The following is a 20955-nucleotide window of genomic DNA, read 5'->3' on the forward strand; positions in this document are numbered from 1 at the left end:
TAGAACATTCAACACACTTCTCTGCACTCCCCCTCCACCACCAGACACATTACTGACAGCAGATGTCTTCACAACATTTTTTACTAATAAGGTTACAACCATTAGCAATACATTCTCAGCACCACACCCTGTCAAACATTTGTCGCCTGTATGCAACTCTTCTGTCTCTATGTTCTCTCCTCTGACTGACACTGTCTCTAAACTCCTCCTCTAAAACCACTCCACCACCTGTTTCCTTGACCCCATTCCTTCTCACCTTCTCCAGGCCATTTCTCTGTCCATCCTACCTGCACTCACACACATAAATAACACATCTCTACTTACAGGCACTTTTCCCACTATATTTAAGCAGGCTTGAGTAACCCCGCTGCTGAAGAAACCTGCACTTAATTCCACACAAATAGAACACTACAGACCAGTCTCTTTCATCCCATTCGTGGCAAAAACACTTCAAAGGGCAGTTTTCAATCAAATCTCTGCCTATCTCTCACAGAACAAGCTGCTGGATGACAATCAGTCAGGCTTCAAAAGTGGACACTCCACCGAGACTGCCCTGCTGTCTGTCACTGAGTCGCTGAGACGGGCAAAAGCTGAATCCAGATCATCCGTCCTGATTCTGCTGGACCTTTCTGCAGCCTTTGACACAGTCAACCATCAGATCTTACTCTCTACCCTCTCCTCACTGGGCATCACAGGAAATGTGCTTGACTGGTTTAATTCCTATCTCTCAAGTAGGTCCTTCAAGGTAGCCTGGAGAGGTGAGGTATCCAAGCCACATCAGCTACTTACTGGGGTACTGGGGTAAGGAGTGGTGGTGGTGTAGTGGACTAAAGCACTGAACTGGTAAGCAAAAGGTTGTTGGTTCAATTCCCACAGCCATTGTGTCCTTGAGCAAGGCACTTAACTCCAGGTTGCTCCAGGGGGATTGTCCCTGTAATAAGGGCACTGTAAGTTGCTTTGGATAAAAGCATCTGCCAAATGCATAAATGTAATGTAAATGTACCTCAGGAATCAGTGCTTGGGCCACTTCTCTTTGCTATATACACAACATCACTGGGACCCATCATTCAGGCACATGGTTTCTCTTACCACTGCTATGCTGATGACATGCAACTCTACTTGTCTTTCCAGCCCAACAACACCACAGTGACTGCTTGAATTTCTGCCTGCCTGGATGAAGGAGCACCACCTACAACTCAACCCATCCAAGACTGAACTCCTTGTCTTTCCAGCCAACCCTGCTGTTGAACACAACATCACCATGCAGCTGAGTGCAACTACAGTAAAGCCTTCCAAATCAGTCAGAAATCTAGGGGTAACCATTGACAACAGACTAAATTTCACAGACCACATCTCAAAGACCTTTTGAGAGAGCATCTGCCAAGAGAGAGATTTACACTCTACAATATCAGGAAGATAAGACCCTTCCTCTCTGAACATGCCACACAACTGCTTGTCCAGTCACTTGTCATAACTAGACTGGACTACTGTGATGCTCTCATTGCAGGCCTCCCTGCATGTGCAATTAGACCCCTGCAAATGATCCAGAAAGCAGCAGCACATCTGGTCTTTAATGAACCAAAGAGAGCACATGTTACACCACTCCTTATCTCTCTCCACTGGCTGCCGGTTGATGCACGTATCAAATTCAAGGCTCTGATGCTGGCATACAGAACAGTCACTGGGTCTGCTCCAGCATACCTAAAATCATTTATGCAGAGCTACGCGCCCACTAGAAGCCTGCGGTCGGCTAAGGAACATTGCCTTGTTGTACCAACACAAAGAGGCACTAAAACGCTTTCCCTGACTTTCAGCTTCATCGTACCACGTTGGTGGATCGACCTTCCCAACTCCATCCGTGAAGCTGACTCGCTCTCTGTCTTCAAAAAAACGACTAAAAACACATCTTTTCCATGAGCACTTAACCAGTCATTAAAAAAAAAAAAACATTCCTGTTGCACTTTATTCTGTTTTGAATACTATTATGATGCTAGTGAAACTTTGTAATACAGCACTTTTCATACCACTGTCTCCTTAAGATGATTCGCTTATGTTTTCCTCTTTTGTAAGTTGCTTTGGATAAAAGCGTCTGCCAAATGAATAAACGCAAATGTAAATGTACTATGCATATAGGGTCATATTTATATTTTATAATCATATGTGGTTATTGAAGTTATCTTTTTTGTGAAGTGTGAAGTTGTACTGTTGCGCTGTAAAGCTAACAAGTTTATGAGTTTAATAAAAGACATTCCTGTATGGGAATCGCCGTCTTCCACTTCCTCTTTTTGATCCAAATACGAACATCTGATACACTGGTGCCGAAACCTGGGATAAGGAGAAAGGGTACACTGCTATGGAGTCATCTTCACCACTGGTGGAAGTGTTCCGATCCCTCACCATCATCCACCAGGCTCAATACCAGGCCCTCATGGATCTGCGGGCAGAGCAGCAACAGTGCTTTGAGGTGCTCCTTCGAGACCAAGAGGAGGACGACGGGCATCGTGGAGCTTGGTACCCCAGGGGGGGCGCACACCACGACCCCGGCAGCAGCGAACCCCCATGTGAAGCTGGCGAAGATGGGGGTGCAAGATGACCCGGAGGCCTTTCTGGAGCTCTTCGAGTGCACAGCCCAAGCTCTGGAATGGCCGTGGAACAATGGGCACTCCACCTCCTGCTGCTGCTAACCGGGGAGGCCCAACTTGTGGCCCAACAACTCTCGGTTGACAACCTCCTGAGGTACCCTGAGCTGAACAAAGTCATCCTGCAGCGGATCGGCCGCAGTCCCAAAGCGCATCACCAGCGATTCCGATCCCTGATGCTGAGGGAAGTCGGCCGCCCGTTTGCCTGCGCTCAACAGCTCCACAACGCCTGCCAGCAGTAAGTGCTGGCCGAGGAGCCCAGTGATGTCGGGGTTGTCATCGATCTCATGGTACTGGAACAATTCATCTCCCAACTATCGACATTTATTTCCATATTCAGATTGCGCTGAAGCACAGGCGCTTTTTCAGATTCACTTTTGGGGGCGACAGTTTTGTGTCCTTCCATTCAGACTTGCACTGGCACCACGCACTTCACAAAATGCTTGGATGCAGCTTTGAAACCCTTGAGGCTTCAAGGCATCCGTGTTATTAATTATCTCGACGAATGGTTGGTGTTTGCCCACTCGGAGACTTTGGCTGCCCAACATCGAGATGTCATTCCCAGCCATTTGATCTAGGGCTGTGTGTAACCTAGACAAGAGTGTCCTGATGCTAGGGAAACAGACTCTGTTTCTAGGGGTGGAGCTGGATTTGCAAGCAATACAGGCACATCTGTCTCCAGTTCGCGTTCTGTCGTTTCACCGGTGTCTAGCGATGTTCAGAGTGGGACGTGTTCTCCCTGTGAGAACATCATTCCCCCGGGCATGTTGCATGCGAGACATTTTCAGTGCTGAATGAACTCCACAAAGGGACTTCAACCACTGACGCATGCGTTCCGTCTCTTCAAAGTGAAGCGTGGGTGCTATCGAACTCTGTTACCATGAAAACGAACCCGCCTTTTGATGTCAGGCATTAGGTTGGGACAGGTGTGTTGCCGCAAAGTTATTGCCATTTTCTCATCTGGTCGGACAACAGGACGGTGGTGTCCTGCATCAGTCGCCAGGAAGAAGTGTGTTCTCATGCTATGCTGAGACTATCATGTCGCATTCTTCTGTGCGCATGGGATAATGTGCTTTCTCTATGAGCCGTGCATGTCCCGGGTCGGTTGAATTTGTGGGCGGATCTCCTATCCAGACAGAGTTTGATGCCCGGAGAGTGGACATCACATCCTCAGATTATGGAACAAATCTGGACAAGGTTCGGCAGAGCAGAAGTGGACCTGTTTGCTTCGAGTGAGACATCACACTGTCCCCTCTAGTTTTCCCTCTCGCCCCCGGCACCGCTGGGCATCGATGCGTTGGCGCTTCAGTGGCCAACAATGCATCTTTACACGTTCCCACCAATCAGTCTGCTGCTCGCAGTTCTGCAGAGAGTTTGGGAGGATCAGGTTCGGCTTCTGTTAATCTCAAGTATGGTTTTTGACTCTGGTCTCTCTCCTGGAGAAAATGTCTTGGGAGATTCCAGTCGGAACAGATATATTGTCACAGGCTCGGGGCAGCGTTTGGCACCCCCGGCCGGACTTGTGGGACATTATGGGTATGGCTTTATATGTTCAAGTGGTGTATTTTTGCTTCTTGGTGTACAGCGCGAGGTAAAAATCCAGTTCACTGCCCTGTCGGTACAGTGCTGGATTTTTTTGTAAGAGCGTTTTTGGGACCAGGGTTGCCCAGGCAATGCTTAAAGTCTGTGTTGCCGCTAGCATGTGCTTATCAATGGAGTCTCTGTCGGTAGACATTCTCTTGTTTCTAGTTTTATGTGCCGGGTACGCAGGCTTAGACATCTTCGTCCCATCCACTTTCCTTTATGGGATTTATCTGTTGTTTTAGAGGCATTCTCGGGTGCTCCGTTTGAGCCCTTGGCAACAGTTGCTATAAGTTTCTGATTTTTAAAACGGTCCTGCTAGTAGCATTGGCATCGTTTAAAAGGGCTGGTGATTTGCACGCCCTGTTGATCAATCTCTTATGTATGGATTTTGCGCCAGGGCATTTAAGACTGGTGTTAAGACCTTGTTAGGGCCATTTGCTCAAGCTTGATTCTACATTATTTCGCTTGCAGACTATTAATTTTCATACTTTCTATCCAACCCTATTTGAGTCGGAGGAGCATGAAAGATTGTATATGCTTTGCCCAGTTTTGGCGTTGCAATTTTATGTTGTCCGCATTAGTCAGTGGCCAGAACAGTTGTTTGTGTGCTTTGGTGGCTGCAACAGGGGTGTTTCGGTGTCCAAACAAAGGCTGTTTTATTGGCTTACTGATGCAATTTCAAGTGCTTACGAATCATGCGTCTTACCTTCGCCTTTGGGTATTCAAGCCCATTCTACGAGGAGCATGGCATCCTTATGGGCTTTGGCTAGAGGTACGTCCTTGGAGGACATTTGTTAAGGTGGCAGGGTAGTCCTCTCGGCATACATTTGTTAGATTTTATAATCTGGATGAGGGTTTGACTCCTGCTTCCCAGTTTCACTCTGTTGGAACAGGAGTAAACTCATCATTTTATCATAGTTTTATTCAGACACTTTAGCTCGCTTGTGTGCTGCTATATGCTTGCCTCACGGGCGTAGACAGTTGGCAGCTACTGTTCACATGGTGTGAATGTATATTGTTCCCAATGTGATTACACAGCTCAAGTTCCTACGAAAGGGAATGTCTCGGTTACGTGAAACGTAACCCTGGTTCCCTGAGTGGGAACGAGACACTGTGTAAGCTGGCCATACTCTTTAGCAGCTGCATAGCCTTATGCCTTCCTGCAGAAAAACTGACTCGAAGGCGTCAAAGCAAGTGCTTTTATGGAGCCCATGATGTAGCTCCTTAGGGGTATCGCTAAACGCCACCAGCCAGTAAATTGCAGTGATTGTACAAGGACTTCAGACCACTTGACACTCAGGGTGTGTCCCCGATGCGATTACACAGCGTCTCGTTCCTACTCATGGAACCAGGGTTACATTTTACGTAAACGAGACATTCTTAAACTTCCAGAAATGTTTTTGTGAAGCCAATATCAAAGCTTATCTTGACAAACTTTCCTCATATTGAAGCTGATGTTCTTTTGGTATTTCCTTCATGATTTAAATAAACTTTTACTTTCTATCCTCCAACTGTTAAAAAGAGCCATAGGGGCTTTATGAAATATATACCTATATAAAAGAAGCCCAAGGTAAAAAATATTGCATAACCATTGAAAAACATATATGCTTTCCACAGGCTGTAAAGGGAAAACAGAAAGCAGTGAAGCACATATCACATTTTTTGCTCTGTTCAGTGTTCAGTCCTCCCCCTTCAACTGCTTTAACCTTGCGACCAATGAGGAAGCTCTCAGCCTGTGATGTTAGGATCCATGCCAACAAGTTCAGTGCCGACAGGGAAAACACGTTAAGAGTGGATCAGACTCAGGACAGAGAGTCTGGAGGTACACTCAGCACTGTATCTGGCTGAACTCCTGTGAATGACAGACGTGCAGCAGACAGACTCTGATCTCTCCACAGTCCAGCACAGCTGTTTGGGTGAGTTTTCTCAGACTCTATGTCTTCAGGTTAATGTGTAAATACTTTCCGTTACCTATTTGAACTCATAATATCCTTAACGCAGACATTCAGCCAGTCTAGACCAAGCTGATATAGACACACTTACTTTGAGTTTATCAGTATAAAATGTAATTTGGTAACACTTTACATTAATATTTCCTTTGTTAAAGGTTGATAAAGAGGGTCTAATAATTCATTTACAAACACATTCTAAATCAATGATATGCAGTTATAACAACATGCATAAAAAATGGTGACTCATGCAATACCTACCAAATAGTGAGCCATTAAACCTCACTATAATAGTCTATCTTGCTGTATTTTTATGTTTTGACTAATCTATATGTATGAAGATGTGTATTTATTAGGCATTCAAAGTTAAATGTAAGTTAAAATGCTCACTATTTGGCAAGTATTGCATGAAAGTCACCCTTTTTATTTATGTTTTTATAAATGTATATCAATGATTTATAATGCATTTTTTAACATAAAAACATTAATATAAAGTGTTACCATTAATTTTATACTTTGAAGGTGGGCATAATTTTAACTTTAAGGAAGGTTTTTTTTTTTTTTTTTTTTTTTTGCGTTTACATGAGTTTTATGTATAATTTATTCAAAACCTTTGACTTCTATATATTGGGCATTAAAAAAAAAAAAAAAAAAAAAAAAAAGCTTGTTGGGTTTTAAATGCAAAATGAAGAAGTATTTGGACACTTTGTAGCTGTCATATGTTAGTGCAACTTGTCCATATAGTAAATATGTTGAACTCCACCTGTGGTTACTCTGCTAAGAAACCTTAAGGGCAACTAACCACCTACATCCACTAAAATCACTGCCACACTAGCTTATTAAAAGTCATTGAGCAAAAATGGGTCAGAAAAGAGAAGCTAATTCTGAGAAAAGCTGTTGCATCATTTGTTTGCAGATGACATTTGGTTTGATATTTGAATGCAATGGCTTTTTATTCATTTTTAAGAGTGACTTAAATGTCCAAATACTTTTTGGAACCATTGAAAATAAGGTTTATGATGAAAACTTGAAATAGAAGGATCATCAGACACATAAAAAGTGTTTCGTGTGGCCACATTTGTCATAATGCCACACTCAAAGTGCATATAATTAAGCTTAATCGACATAAACGTAACGTTTATTCCGGTCTGATCTCTTTGATCCAAATGCTGTTGTAAAATTCCCAGAACAGGAAAAGAATCCTACTGATTGCATGATATAAACAATTCCCATGAGGATGACTACAGCCTGGAATATACATTTACAATTTATTAACAATTATTAACATAACCTTAGGGTAAGGCATGTTAGAGGATATTTAACATTCATAATGCACTTTAATTTTATTCAGTTTTGTCCTTTTTCTGCAAGGATAACTGCATGATCATTCTTTTTACGAGAGATGTTACCCTCCCTCTCTCTGTCTGCACCTTCCAGATGTGTTAGATCCAGTGCTTAAATGCTCATATGAACGTTAGATGCTCAGGTTTTTGTGTTGTATTGTGTTTTTAGAGCTGGTGTGAGTGACAGGCCCTTTTGTGTCTTATCTGTGTTTGTTCAGAATCCTGTGAGTGCATGAATAAGCACAATTGGTTCCTCTTGTTATGTGTGCAAAAATCTATACAAAGTGTTTGTGCAGCTGGCTGAAATTATGTTTAATGAGAAGTCTCATGACCAGTGTATGTGTTGTTGTTGTTTTTTATGTTGACAGAATAGAACACTTTTTTTGGCTTGATTACGTCAATTTACCTGCAGCAGAACCACACACCAGATTTAAGTCCTCCACCACTCTCATCTTTAAAGGAATAGTACAGCCAAAAATGAAAATTCTTGCTCATGTTGTTACAAACCCATATGATTTTCTTTCTTGTTCATGGCATTTGATAGGGACTCACTTGAAAAGTATCATAAAAGTAGTCCATGCTGTTAGTGCATCATATTCCAAGACTTCTGAAGGCATACGTTTTGACAAGAAGTTTAATTGAAACTCTTCTTTTTTTTTATTTCTTAAGAACTGTCAAGAACATGTCCAGGTCATATGTCATCCCAAAATTAAAATATACTGTATATATATTTTTTATTGTCTATGCATAAAGTAAATTAAGCCTATTTTGAGGGTCATTAAGGTTGTTTTGCATTGTGACATGTAAATAAGCTGCAGAGTGGCTTGTATAAAAGTCATCACACATCTTAATGACATCCCTATGACCTCAAAACAAGCCACTCTACAACTTATTTTGGCCAAGAACCGCCCGCTTAGACAGGAAGAGACAGTCTGGCAGACATGTAAAGTGATCAACCACAGTTTGTTTTGTTTTTACATGTCATTTATTGGTGGGTTCATCTGAGATTTACAACAAGAATAGCCAGGCATGGAAAAAAACTAATTCAATAATAGCGCAGTAGAGTCGATCCATGAACATAAAGACATAACCTGATTTTATGCCTGTCCAAAATGCTGATTATTTCACAGACCCAATGTAGAAAACAAAGCAGAATGTAAAGCTCTGCTTGTGGAGTTTAGTTGCTAAAGGCGCGGTCACATTAACCTTCGCACTGCAAAATTCTGCGGGCGAAATACATTAATTTCAATGTGACTCTACGTGATCGTGAATTTCGCGCAATGACTTCCGTTGTCATTCAATTTCAAATTTGGTGAACTTTGACAGAAGAATTCACCATGTTGACCAATAGGAAGTTGCTTGGTTTGGCGGTGCCAAAACTTGACTGTGACTGTGCTTTGTATACAGCTACACTAAATATTCACAATGGACAAGGATAACATTTTAGTGGCCAGTTTCTTTTAACTACACTATTCCAGAGTATAAAGTGCAGCATTAAAAAAAACTGCTTGGCAGTTCGTTTTTTGTTGGTTTTACACTCGCATGTCTGCCCACGTCTTCTTCGCCCTTGGAATTTTGTTGTGCAAACTTAAATGGGATTGTGCCTTAAGTGCCTCAAACTAAACTCTGTATATCTTTCAAGTGTTTTATGCCACTGACCTGGTAATCTTTGGCAAATCCTGTGACTACTTCTTCCTCATCAAATCAACACATATGCTTCTGGACAGACAGGTGCACCATGACTCAGCTCTTCCTTCTCTTCTGCTATTAAACAGCAACAACAAATTGCAACACTAGGTAACATTATCATAGAGATGGTATCCAGCAAACGTCCCACTCCCAGCACAACACCGACTCCTACACACACTCCGAGTAAGCTAAAAATAAAACATTTATTTACTGAATCCCGTCTGGCAAAGCGGGAACGTGATCGTGGTCGAGCGAAAACTAGAGTAAACATCGGCAGGGCATTTGATTCCTGGAGGGACCTTCGTTCGGTTTTGGGGATCAAAACCAACCCTGAATTGGTGTTCTTCTTATTGGACAGGTAAGCTTACATAACTGCAAAGCATGTGAAATATAGTGCCATAAGGATTGATCTGTGTAATTTTAGCTAACTTGATCTTGCCTGCTAATGCCGACAAATTGCAAGCTACCTTGCTTCATAACTTTCAAATAATTTCAACGATCTTCTCTTTATACTAAATGTCAGGTATACGGGATAAATTTAAGCAAATACGCTGGTTTCTTGATCGTAGTACAACATAAGACATAGAAAACATACAATAGTGCAACATAACAGTGCAGCGCAACAGTAAACTGTCTGGTGTAGTTCTGTAGTATGTAGCTGTATGTGTGTAGCAGTATGCTATGTTAGCTGATAAGTAGTTTTAGTTTAGTCTCAAAGTTTGTAGTAAAACAATCATAACTGTGTAATTTTAATTATGCTGCCTCATCTGTCAGCATGATGCCGGTGGATCACATTCAGTCTCTTTGTACGTTACGTCATTGTTTTGGCCGATGCTCGCTCGCTCGCGTCCCTATGGATTGTGTGCACGAGCAACAGGTAGCTGGCTGCAGTTCACTTAACGGCCACAGGTGTCATTAATAACTTAATGACTGAATGTTTCTGAATCTTACATACTGCACCTTTAACACTGAAGTCTAATATAGAGGGAAACCCCACTATTGCAGCACAATGTATCTGTCGCATTACAAAGTGCATGCCGCTTTTTGTGTCTTCATCAGCTTTCTCGCATTAAATGGTTTTCTGTTGTAAATGAGCTATTATACTTATACGTACTATGGTGGTTACGCAGTAAGTTACTTCGTTGTACGGGAAACGCACCCCAGATTGGAACTGGTAATTTCAGCCAGCTCCTGCCATTTTTGTGTGCAATATAAATCAGATGCTCAATGAATGGACTGTTGGCAGTTTGTGGGCAGGATGTCTGAGGCTAAAACTAGGTTAGACCAGATGGTAACCCTTTTCAATAAAGTTTCATTTGTTAATATTAGTTAACAACATTAGATAACATGAACAAACAATAAAAAACTTTTACAGCATTTATTAATCTTTATTAATTGAACATACAATAATAGATTTATAAAATCAAAAGTTGTATATGCTAAAATGAGTTAATGCACTATGAACTAACATGAAATAACAATGAACAATTGTATTTTTACTAACTTACATTAACAAAGATGAATTAATAAATGCTGTAAAAGATATATTGTTCATCGTTAGTTCATGACATGTAATGCATTAACTAATGTTAACAAATGAAACCTTACTGTAAAGTGTTACCAACCAAATAATGCTCATGAATCAAACCCAAAAACTCTGAATTAAAGGAACAAAAAAGCTACATATACAGACACATCTGTATTTGCTCTGAAACATATGTAAGCATTGCTAAGGGCTGGGGTTTGGGTTAGGGGGTAGAGTTAATAAAATATGCAATAATTTCCTGATTCCCACAGAACCCAAAGCTGTGACTTTGAGGCTGCTCACAGAACACACTATCAATAATGCCACAGGAAAAGGTAAACGCATTTGAATTGATGCAAAGATGTCTGATGGGAGATGCTTGTAAGTAGCTCGGCAGAATAGGGTCGATGTCAGGGTACTGGAACTTGCAGTAACATACATGTAACATGTAGGATTGAGTTGGATATTTGTCAGGGATTGTCAGGCTCTTGGGGTTTTAATTGTATGAACAATCATTTATTAAAAATTATTTGCAATTTAGCCTTACCATGTGAACACAAGGCTCTGCAGTCTTCAAACACTGATTCTAATCATGTGTGTAATAACTTTTTTTGGGTTGGACAGTTTCTGAAACGAGAGTGATATCTGAGTATCTACTGTATATGGCATCCAGGAATAGTGTGTTATCAGACTATGAACAGGAGATTGAGTGTGTGTGTGTGTGTGTGTGTGTGTGTACTCTCATTCTTTCATGGTGACCTCACTCAGTTGAGGTCCTGCATTGTGGATGAGTAGACACCTGTCTGTGAATACTTTACTGTGATAAGGTTCTTGTACTCTCTCAAGAAGGAATCGGGGGCCAGGTGAACAGTTCTCGCAATTCTTTATTTTTTAAAATGCTTTTCAGCCCACCACATTTACCTTACATGAACGCAGCTTTTGGAGGTAAATGACCAGATGGTCGTGTAAACTTGCACGGTGAAAATTGCTTGGGGAAAAATGACCGGCCCAGTGTACATATCAGAGACCATTGTGTATCAGGTCTTAAATGAATAATTATTATGGCCTCAGTTAAGGGTCACTGTGGAACATAAATAGATGTATCTTCCATGCTTGGTCCATGGAATAAAGACTTTTTCGACCAAGGTAACCTAGAACCTTACTTTATTAATTTTACAAAAGTGGAAGCAAACGATTCCAGGGGTTAGACAGGCCAGATTTGCAAAGAAAAAACTTAATCTAACAAGCAAAAAAATATATGACATAAAAAGAAAATAACTGCAAAAGCAAACAACAAATAAAATGTCACCAAACTATTGTACTTATAGTTACAAACTACATACACTATAGTGACCAACACCAACCACATAAACACAACAGCAAGAACTGTATGAGCTCCCTTTACAGTCTGCAGTGTTACAATTTATGCAAATCTGTTTTTTCGGCCACACCGAACACCAGTGTGGACCAATTAGCAGTGCTGTAATAGAGACCAGCTCATCTGAGTCCAGGCTGAAACCAGAGAGGGCCAAGTCCAATTCGTGACCAAGACCAGAAGAGGCTCAACTTATATATTATTTGCTTATGCTTATGTTGGTTTAAACAAAATTAACAAACAAGAATAAAAATTAAATAAATGCCACATTCTAGGTTAAGTGAACACAATTTTAATACAATTATGACATGTCAGTGTTCATATATGGCTTAGCATGGCAATACAATCTATCAGCTTCTGTGTTCTATATTATAGTTGAGAAAACATTTATGCTATACAAAAAACAGTATAATTGTACTATAATTGCAAAAACCACTAATGTCCTGGCTCATGTCTTAAAGGATTAGTTCACCCAAAAAGGAAAATTCTCTCATCATTTACTCAACCTCATGCCATCACAGGTGTGTATTACTTTCTTTCTTCAGCAGAACACATATGAAGAAAAATACAAAAAATATCTTAACTCAGTAGGTCCTTACAATGCAATTGGATAGTGATCTGACCTTTGAAGCTCCAAAAAGAACAGACAGTCAGCATAAACGTCATCCATATAAATCCACCGGTTAAATTAACGACTTGCTACTGTGGCTGTGTGTGAGAACGCTCAAAATTACCTGTATGAACTGTATATGACTTTCATTCTTCAGCAGAACACATTGAAGAAAAATAGAAAAAAATATCTTAGCTCAGTATGTCCTTAAAATGCAAGTGGATGGTGATCTGACCTTTGAAGCTCCAAAAAGAACAGACAGTCAGCATAAACGTCATCCATATGAATCCACTGGTTAAATTAACGTCTTCTAAAGCCAAACGATCGCTTCTGGTGTGAAAAATATCAATATTTAAGTACTTTTTAACTATAAATCATTGCATCCGGTGAGCAGCAGTACGCGCATGTGATGTAACCGTGTTGGCCTGTTCACGCGAGAAGAGTGGCGCTGTTTACAACTGAGAAGGAGGAACACTGTACAGAAGCTTTGTTGGTTTTGATCTGTATTTGTATCACTTGTCACTGATGTAACCATGGTTCTATGAATAGTGGAAGACCGGCAGAGATGGTTTATCATAGTGAAAAGAGCCGTGCGCTCGCGCATGACATCGAAAATCTCGCGTTATTTTGTCACACATGACCCTGACAGATGACGTGTTGGAAGCCACATATGCTTCTGTTCACGTCATGGTCTGCCTCTGTAGTCATTCTTGTTAGTGCGAGTGAGCAGAGACTCTGGCTCTAGCCAGTAACCAGTATTCTATTTCATTGTTCCAGACAGCGACAGAGATGGTTTAACAAAGTGGAAGACTAATACAACCAAGTCACGAGGACTATATACACAACACCCCACCACCCCCACAAACATGCACCCCAGTAGTCATAATTATTTAGAACATAAAAAAAAAAACATTAAAAAAGGATAAGAATGCACACACACATTTAAAACTACAAATCCCTCTCCACTGCCACTCCCCGAGAATCCTCCAAAAAAGCCAAATATCTACCCCAATTCCTATTAAATTTTCCCAGCTTTCTATATGTCACCTCCTCAAATGCCGCCACCCTGCCCATCTCTGTGAACCACTTCTGAAATGAGGGTGCTCCAGCCGACTTCCATCCCCTAAGAATGATACGTCTGCTGATCATAACTCCGGCTAGGACCCAACTTTTTATATATCTATCCCCTATATTAATGACCACCCCATTGCCTAAAATACAGAGTCTGGGGCAAAATAAAAATTGAGTGCCCAATACGTCACACATAAAACTCTGAACCCTCAACCAAAACTCTTGGATCTTAATTCACCACCAAAAAACATGGGTTGTATCCCCTTCTTCTACATGGCATCGCCAGCAGGTGGGCGTATCATGGTTGGCAGAAGCTTTCCTTTTTTTTCTTAAATGATTCCATATAAACTTCTAGCAAAAGTGGAGTCAGTTCTGTAACATAAGATATAAAAACCTCAATGGGAAAGCCATCTGGTCCCAGAGCCTTGCCTGTAGGCAAGGCCTTAATTACCTCGCCAAGCTCCTCCAAGTTTATCTCAGAATGAAGAGAATATTTTTGCTCAGTAATTCCAAAAAGTTCCTAATATCCTCTTCAGTAGACGAAGACAGGGAACTATAGAGATCAAGATAGAATTCTTTAAAAGCATTATTAATATCAATGGCTGAGGTTAATATTTCATCACCAGCAGATTTCACTGAGGAAATGGTAGAAAAGGACTCTCTCTGTTTTATATATCTAGCCAGAAGCTTCCCTGCTTTGTCTCCTGACTCAAAGTATGACTGTCTTGCCCCGAATATCCAAACCTTCTGAATCTGTATCGAATCTCACCGGTTTATATCATTAAAAGTGTTAAAACTAGCAAAGTGCGCAGAGCTCGCCGTTCACACGTCCGATCCTCGCATGGCGTTACGTGACTCAGTGACACTCATTGTTACATTTTGGGGGCAAAACTATGGAGTGGAGGCTGCGGTTAGTTCCCGCCTCACCCATCCATTAATTCTGGGGACTAACTGACCAAAATTTGAAACTCTATTAAAAGGAATATGTGTGGATGGGTCCTGCGAGAAAGTTATTAGATGTGAGATGTGTGATGCGCTGGCTGGAAGGTGGAGCCAGGGCCATCTGTGTCAGCTCCACATCCTGATGCAAGGGAGGGGAAAGTCCTGATTTCCCCAGCCCTTAGAGGATTCCCTGTAGGGGATTTCCCTCTGGAGCAGACGCGAGACGAAACCCTGAGACATGCCTTTGACCAAGTGAAAGTAATTGATGGTCAATGCCTTCAGCCAGACATTGAACTCTTATACCCGTATTTTTCTATTATGAATGATCGGTTGTATCGAGTGATGCAGGATGCTCAGACAACAGAAGATACAACCCAGTTGTTGATACCGAAGAGCCGTCAGGAAATGTTATTCCAGACAGCTCATCATAGTCTGATGACGGGTCAATTAGGGCAAGTAAAAAACTCTAAACCGTCTAATGGCCTGTTTCTTTTGCCATTCTCGGGGATTCACGGGAATGTTCGCAGGTGGTGTGCAGCATGCCGTGAATGTCAGCTGGTGAATCCGCCGGGTACACCAAGAGCATCTTTGCGCCCGCTTCCTTTGATCGAGGTCCCCTTCAAAAGAATTGGTATAGACCTCGTCGGGCCATTAAAGAGGATGGCACATGGACATTGTTTTGTTTTGGTTCTGGTGGACTATGCAACGTGATATCCGGAAGCAGTGCACCTGTGGAACATCTCAGCATGTAGAGTTGCGGAGGCACTCTTCAGAATTATCTCCTGAGTGGGGATTCTGAAAGAAATCCTCACTGATCAGGGCACTACATTATGTCACGGACACTACACGAACTGTACAAATTATTGGGTACTGAAACGATTTGCATCAGTTTATCACCCATAAACAGATGGGTTGGTGGAACGATTGAATAAAATCCTGAAGAATATGATTTGGAAGTTCGTACATGAGGATGATAGAAATTGGGATAAGTGGCTCGAGCCCCTATTATCTGCAGTGTGATAGGTCCCACAAGCCTCCACAGGGTGTTCCCCATTCGAGCTGCTGTATGGGCATCGGCCACGTGGTGTGCTCAACATCATGCGGGAAGCTTGGGAGGAGGGACCTTCAAACAGCAAAAATTCAATCCAGTACATTCTTGAACTTAGAGCAAAACTCCACACTTTAGGTCAACTAACATAGGAGAATTTGTTCCAAGCACAAGAACGACAAAGCCAGCTGTATGATAGGGAAGCTTGACTAGGGGAATTCGCACCGGGAGATAAAGTGCTTGTATTACTCCCAACCTCGAGCTCCAAATTACACGCCAAGTGGCAAGGGCCCTTTGAGGTCACACGACGAGTGGGAGATATCGATTATGAGGTCAAACTAACAGATAAAGGCGACGCACATCAAATATACCACCTAAACCTCCTCAAATTATGGAGGGAGGTGGTCCCTGTGACATTGGCAACTGCAGTTCCGGAGAGGGCGGAGCTCGGGCCAGAGGTGAACATAAAAGCCAATCATGTCACCCTGGTCACTTGTGGAGACCACCTCTCACTGTCTCAAGTCACAGAGGTTGCCAAGTTGCAGAAAGAATTTTCAGACGTGTTCTCGCCTCTGCCTGGTAATACAAACCTCATACAGCACCACATCGAAACTACAACTGGGGTAGTCATACATGGTCGTCCCTACCGGCTTCCAGAGCACAAGGAAAAAGAAGTGCGGGAAGAATTAGATGCAATGCTCGATATGGGGGTAATAGAAGAATCCCACAGTGATTGGTCCAGCTCGGTCGTCTTAGTCTCTAAGAGTGACGGGTCGGTTCGGTTCTACGTGGATTACAGAAAAGTCAACGCGGTGTCTACATTTGACGCATATCCAATCACTCATATAGATGAACTGCTCGATCGGTTAGGCACAACTCACTTTTACTCAATGCTGGATTTAATAAAGGGTTATTGGCAGATCCCCATAATGGCAATGTCCCACGGAGAAATGGCCTTCTCCACTCTGTTTGGCTTACACCAATTCGTGACACTTCCATTCGGTTTGTTCGGGGCCCCGGCTACATTTCAGTGCCCGATGGACCGAGTTTTCAGATCGCGCACTGCTTTGCCGCTGCCTATCTGGATGACATCATCATATACAGTAATGATTGGCAGCAGCATATGCAGCATATGAGGGCTGTTCTGAGGTTGCTGCGATGAGCGGGACTCACGGCAAACCCCAAGAAGTGCACAATTGGATGGGTGGAGGTACGGTATCTGGGGTTACACCTGGGTTATGGGCACGTGCTCCCCCAAATTGATAAGACCGCAGCGGTTGCTGCTTGCCCGAGACCCAAGACCAAAAAGGAGGTGAGACAGTTCCTGGGGCTGGCTGGCTATTATAGAAGGTTTGTGCCTAATTATTTGGACGTCAACAGCCTGACTCATCTTACTAAAAAGGGAGCTCTAGACCCGGTCCAGTGGATGGATCAGTGTCAACAGGTGTTTATACAGGTGAAAGCTGCACTTTGTGGTGGGCCGCTTTTACATGCACCTAATTTCTCTCTCCCATTTTTTTTTACAGACGAACGCTTCGGACAGGGGGCTGGGGCAGTGCTCTCGCAGGTGGTGGAGGAGGAGTGGCCAGCGCTGTACATTAGTCGCAAGCTATCGCTGAGAGAGACAGCACCATTGAAAAGGAATGTCTGGCCATCAAATGGGCTGTTCTCACCCTCCGATACTATCTGTTGTGGAGCACCTTCACCCTCTGTTCTGACCACGCACCACTCCAGTGGCTCCACCGCATGAAGGATACTAATGTGTGGATAACCCATTGATATCTGGCTTTACAGCCTTTTAAGTTCGAGGTGGTCCAGAGACTGGGGGCGCGAATGGCAGTTGCTGACTATCTCTCCAGAAATGGGGGGTGGGGGGGTGAGTGACAGGCCAGATGGCTCCCTGGCCTGAGTTGGGCAGTGGGGGTATGTGGAGATGGGGGGCATGGTGGAGCATTTGTCCGGAGAGAGAGAAGCGGTAAGGGTGTACACACCTGAGCACAATATGTCTAACACCTGTTGCTGATAGCAGTGAGCAATGGGGAGAGCGATATAAGGAGGAACCACGCTAGAGACTGGGAGAGAGAAAGCAAGCACACACACACACTCCTGTACACGGTTCAGGATGGCCCAGAGAAGTGGAAGGGGAGGACAAGCATATAATAGTAGATCTGGCCACTCGTCAGCCAGGGCATTCTGAACTAATGCCCCTTGTTCCTCCTGTGACTCAAACCACAGTAGACAATGTGTTTTTGTCCTGCTGGCAAAGAGGTCCACTGACGCTGTCCTGTGTATCTCCCAAATCGACTGAACAACTGCTCTGTGAAGACACCATTCCCCTGGCTTTGGACCAGAACGGGAGAGTGAATCCGTCATGCTGTTGACCGGGAATGTGCATTGCTCTGTTTGACAGGAAGTATCTGTCTGCCCACAGCAGTAATACCTGTGTTAGCTGGAGGCATGGTAGAGACCTCATTCCCCCATGGTGATTGATGAGAAACATGACTGTGGTGTTGTCCGTCTGCACCAGTAAGTGTCTCCCTGAAAACTCCTGTTAAATGTGTCTCAGAGTAAGAAGCACTGCCCACAGCTCCAGAAGGTTGATGTGACAAGTCGCTAGCCATGTACTCCACTTGCCCTATATGCCCCGATGTTGCCACAGTCCTTCCCATCCTGTGAGGTAAGCATCTGTGGTTACCACCTCCTTGCGTGAGTAGTCCAGCCAGTCATGCGTCGAACATGAAACTTCGCTACGGCCCTCAGTTTGCCTCCTGTGCACTGTGAGAGTAGCCTTCAATGTACTGGAGTCCAGGTGCATGCCCAGGAAGCACACAGACTGACATGGGACAAGGCAACTCTTCTGTAGATTCACTCTCAGCCCTAAGGCTGTGACATGTTCTAGTAGGCGCAGCTTGTTTCAGACAGCCTGCTGAGGTGATATGACACACAGCAGCCAGTCATCCAAATACGGAAGAATCAACATGCCTTCCCGCTGCAATGGTTCTAGTGCTACCTGAATTCATTGCATGAATACGAAAGGGAAGATGCTTGAGGCACTTGTTTAGGCATCTGAGGTTGAGGATGGGTCTGAAACTTCCATCCTTCTTGCAGACAAGAAAGTATTTTGAGTGGAATCCCCCAGGGTGATTTTGAGGGTCTACTGGTTCTACCGCACCCTTCCTCAGTTGCTTCTGGACCTCCTCTGACAGGGTGAGAGCCTGGCGAGGGTCTCAAATTACTGTGAGTCAAGTACCATTGCATAGCGGGGGTCTGTGATGGAACTGAAGAAAATAGCCGCGCTCAAGTGTGTTGAGGAGCCCGAAATGTTCTGTAATGTCTCTCCAATGTTGTAGCTGAGAGGCTGAAAGTCCCATCACAGATCCTGGGCCATCAATGGCAGCAGGAAGCAGTCTCATTATCCTTAGGGGGTCGACGGTATGTGGTTGGAGGTCGTGTTGGTGGTCGAAAATAAGAGCAAGCCCATTACCTTTTGCGAGGGCCTATAAGACTGCCCCTGTATCCGCTGCAGCAAGGTTGTATGGCAGCCAGGAGCCCTTTTGTTGAATGACCAGAATAACTCACACTATGCTCCAGATGTTGGGAGCGGAATTCAGCTGTATGCGCTCTAGGCTCAAGAGCTTCCTGGGCAGTTGGTCCAAAGACCTGTCAAGGCACTAACGGTAGCTGGCTGAGGCTGTTACGGCATGCTTCTGGCAGTTTAGACTGTGCCAGCCATCCTTGATGTCTAGTCTGTGTGAGAAGCCCAAGAGCCTTCCCTCTTGAAAAAGCAATTGACCCCAAAGGGAGAGGTAGGGGTGCATAAACCCGAACCCTCACCCACATCCTGGTTGGTGGCAGGAAGAGAGACTTCCTATAAGGCCTGAAGGCACTGAACAGTGTTCGCGAGGTCAACACAGCTCAGGAGGACCATTTTTTCTTTAACTACCCTTCAGCCTTATCTGCAGGGCATTTGTTGCTAAACAGCAGAGCTGAAGCCTTGGTTGGTGGAGGGATGTGCTGAAAATCAGTGTACACACCTATACAAATAAATGGTAATATCAGATTTTTATAAGCCACGAACAACCAAGCTGCCATGACAACCGCACATTACAATGAACAAGACTCTGGTCAACCAGTGAGTATTCATCAGGCAGGGTAAAATAACAGTATGTAAACAACAGCTAAATAAGTAAAACGGCATTAATAAGAACCCTGGTTAACCATTGAGTTCCTGAACAATAACACTCACCTTAATACCGCTGGTAAGTGAATGCCACTGACGAGGCACCCTGGATAAACAATGGGTCCTTTAGTCAGGTAAAGATCCACGCAGCCGAATCCCTATGAGGCTCGCGTCCAACTTCCAGCGATGTTTAAATCCAAAGTTAAATCCAATGTTAAATCCAATGTTTTCCTGAGACACGGTTATAGCAGGAAGCTAACTGCTAACCCCCCAAAAAACTGTGCATGCTCGAGCAAGATCTCTTCATCAAGAATGACAAAGAGGCAGACCATGATGTGAACGGAAGCATATATGGCTTCTGACACGTCATCGGTCGGGGTCATGTGTGACAAAACAATGCAAGGTTCTCTATATCATGCGTGAACGCACGACTCCCTTTCAGTATGTTAAACCATCTCTGGCGGTCTGGAACAATGAAATAGAACTGTATGTTTACTCACAATGGGGCGTTTGTGTGCTCATCCTGGATATCTCAAATAAGAGAAAATGTTTTGATTAAGTCCGAACATGCCTACGCGAATACATCACAGGACAGACCGTGTGAACTCTGCCCTCTCGTGAATGCGCATAGTGCTGTTAAATCTTGATCTTTTTAACACCAAAAGCAATTGTTTCGCTTTAGAAGACATTAATTTAACCAGCTGAGTCGTATGGTCACTATTCAGTTGCATTTATGCTGACTGTCTGTTCTTTTTGGAGCTTCAAAGGTCAGATCACCATCCACTTGCATTTAAAGAACATACTGAGCTAAGATATTTTTTTCCTATTTTTCTTCAAGTGTGTTCTGCTGAAGAATGAAAGTCATATACAGTACATACAGGTAATTTTGAGCGTTCTCACACACAGCCAAAGTAGCAAGTCGCAAGCACTCGGTAAAAAGTCCGATTTCACACTTGTTAGAGTCCGAGTTGAGACCAAGACCGGAGAGGCTTGAGTCCAT

The 20955-nt window shown here is 43.3% G+C and overlaps 1 protein-coding gene across 5 annotated transcripts in view; it reads left to right on the forward strand.

The window, feature by feature from the left end:
- Positions 1-5968: 5968 nt before the first annotated feature.
- Positions 5969-20955, forward strand: part of LOC127446819 (myosin light chain kinase, smooth muscle-like) — a 165320-nt gene continuing 150333 nt past the window's right edge. For 2 of the 5 annotated variants that reach the window (XM_051708069.1, XM_051708070.1), the window contains exon 1: positions 5969-6139. The gene's annotated coding sequence lies outside the window, so the exon portion shown is untranslated. The remainder of the gene's footprint in view (positions 6140-20955) is intronic. The other 3 variants (XM_051708066.1, XM_051708067.1, XM_051708068.1) reach the window with 2 other exon arrangements.

This window comes from Myxocyprinus asiaticus, chromosome 10, assembly GCF_019703515.2.
Source record: "Myxocyprinus asiaticus isolate MX2 ecotype Aquarium Trade chromosome 10, UBuf_Myxa_2, whole genome shotgun sequence".
In the NCBI taxonomy this organism is placed as follows: Eukaryota; Metazoa; Chordata; class Actinopteri; order Cypriniformes; family Catostomidae; genus Myxocyprinus; species Myxocyprinus asiaticus.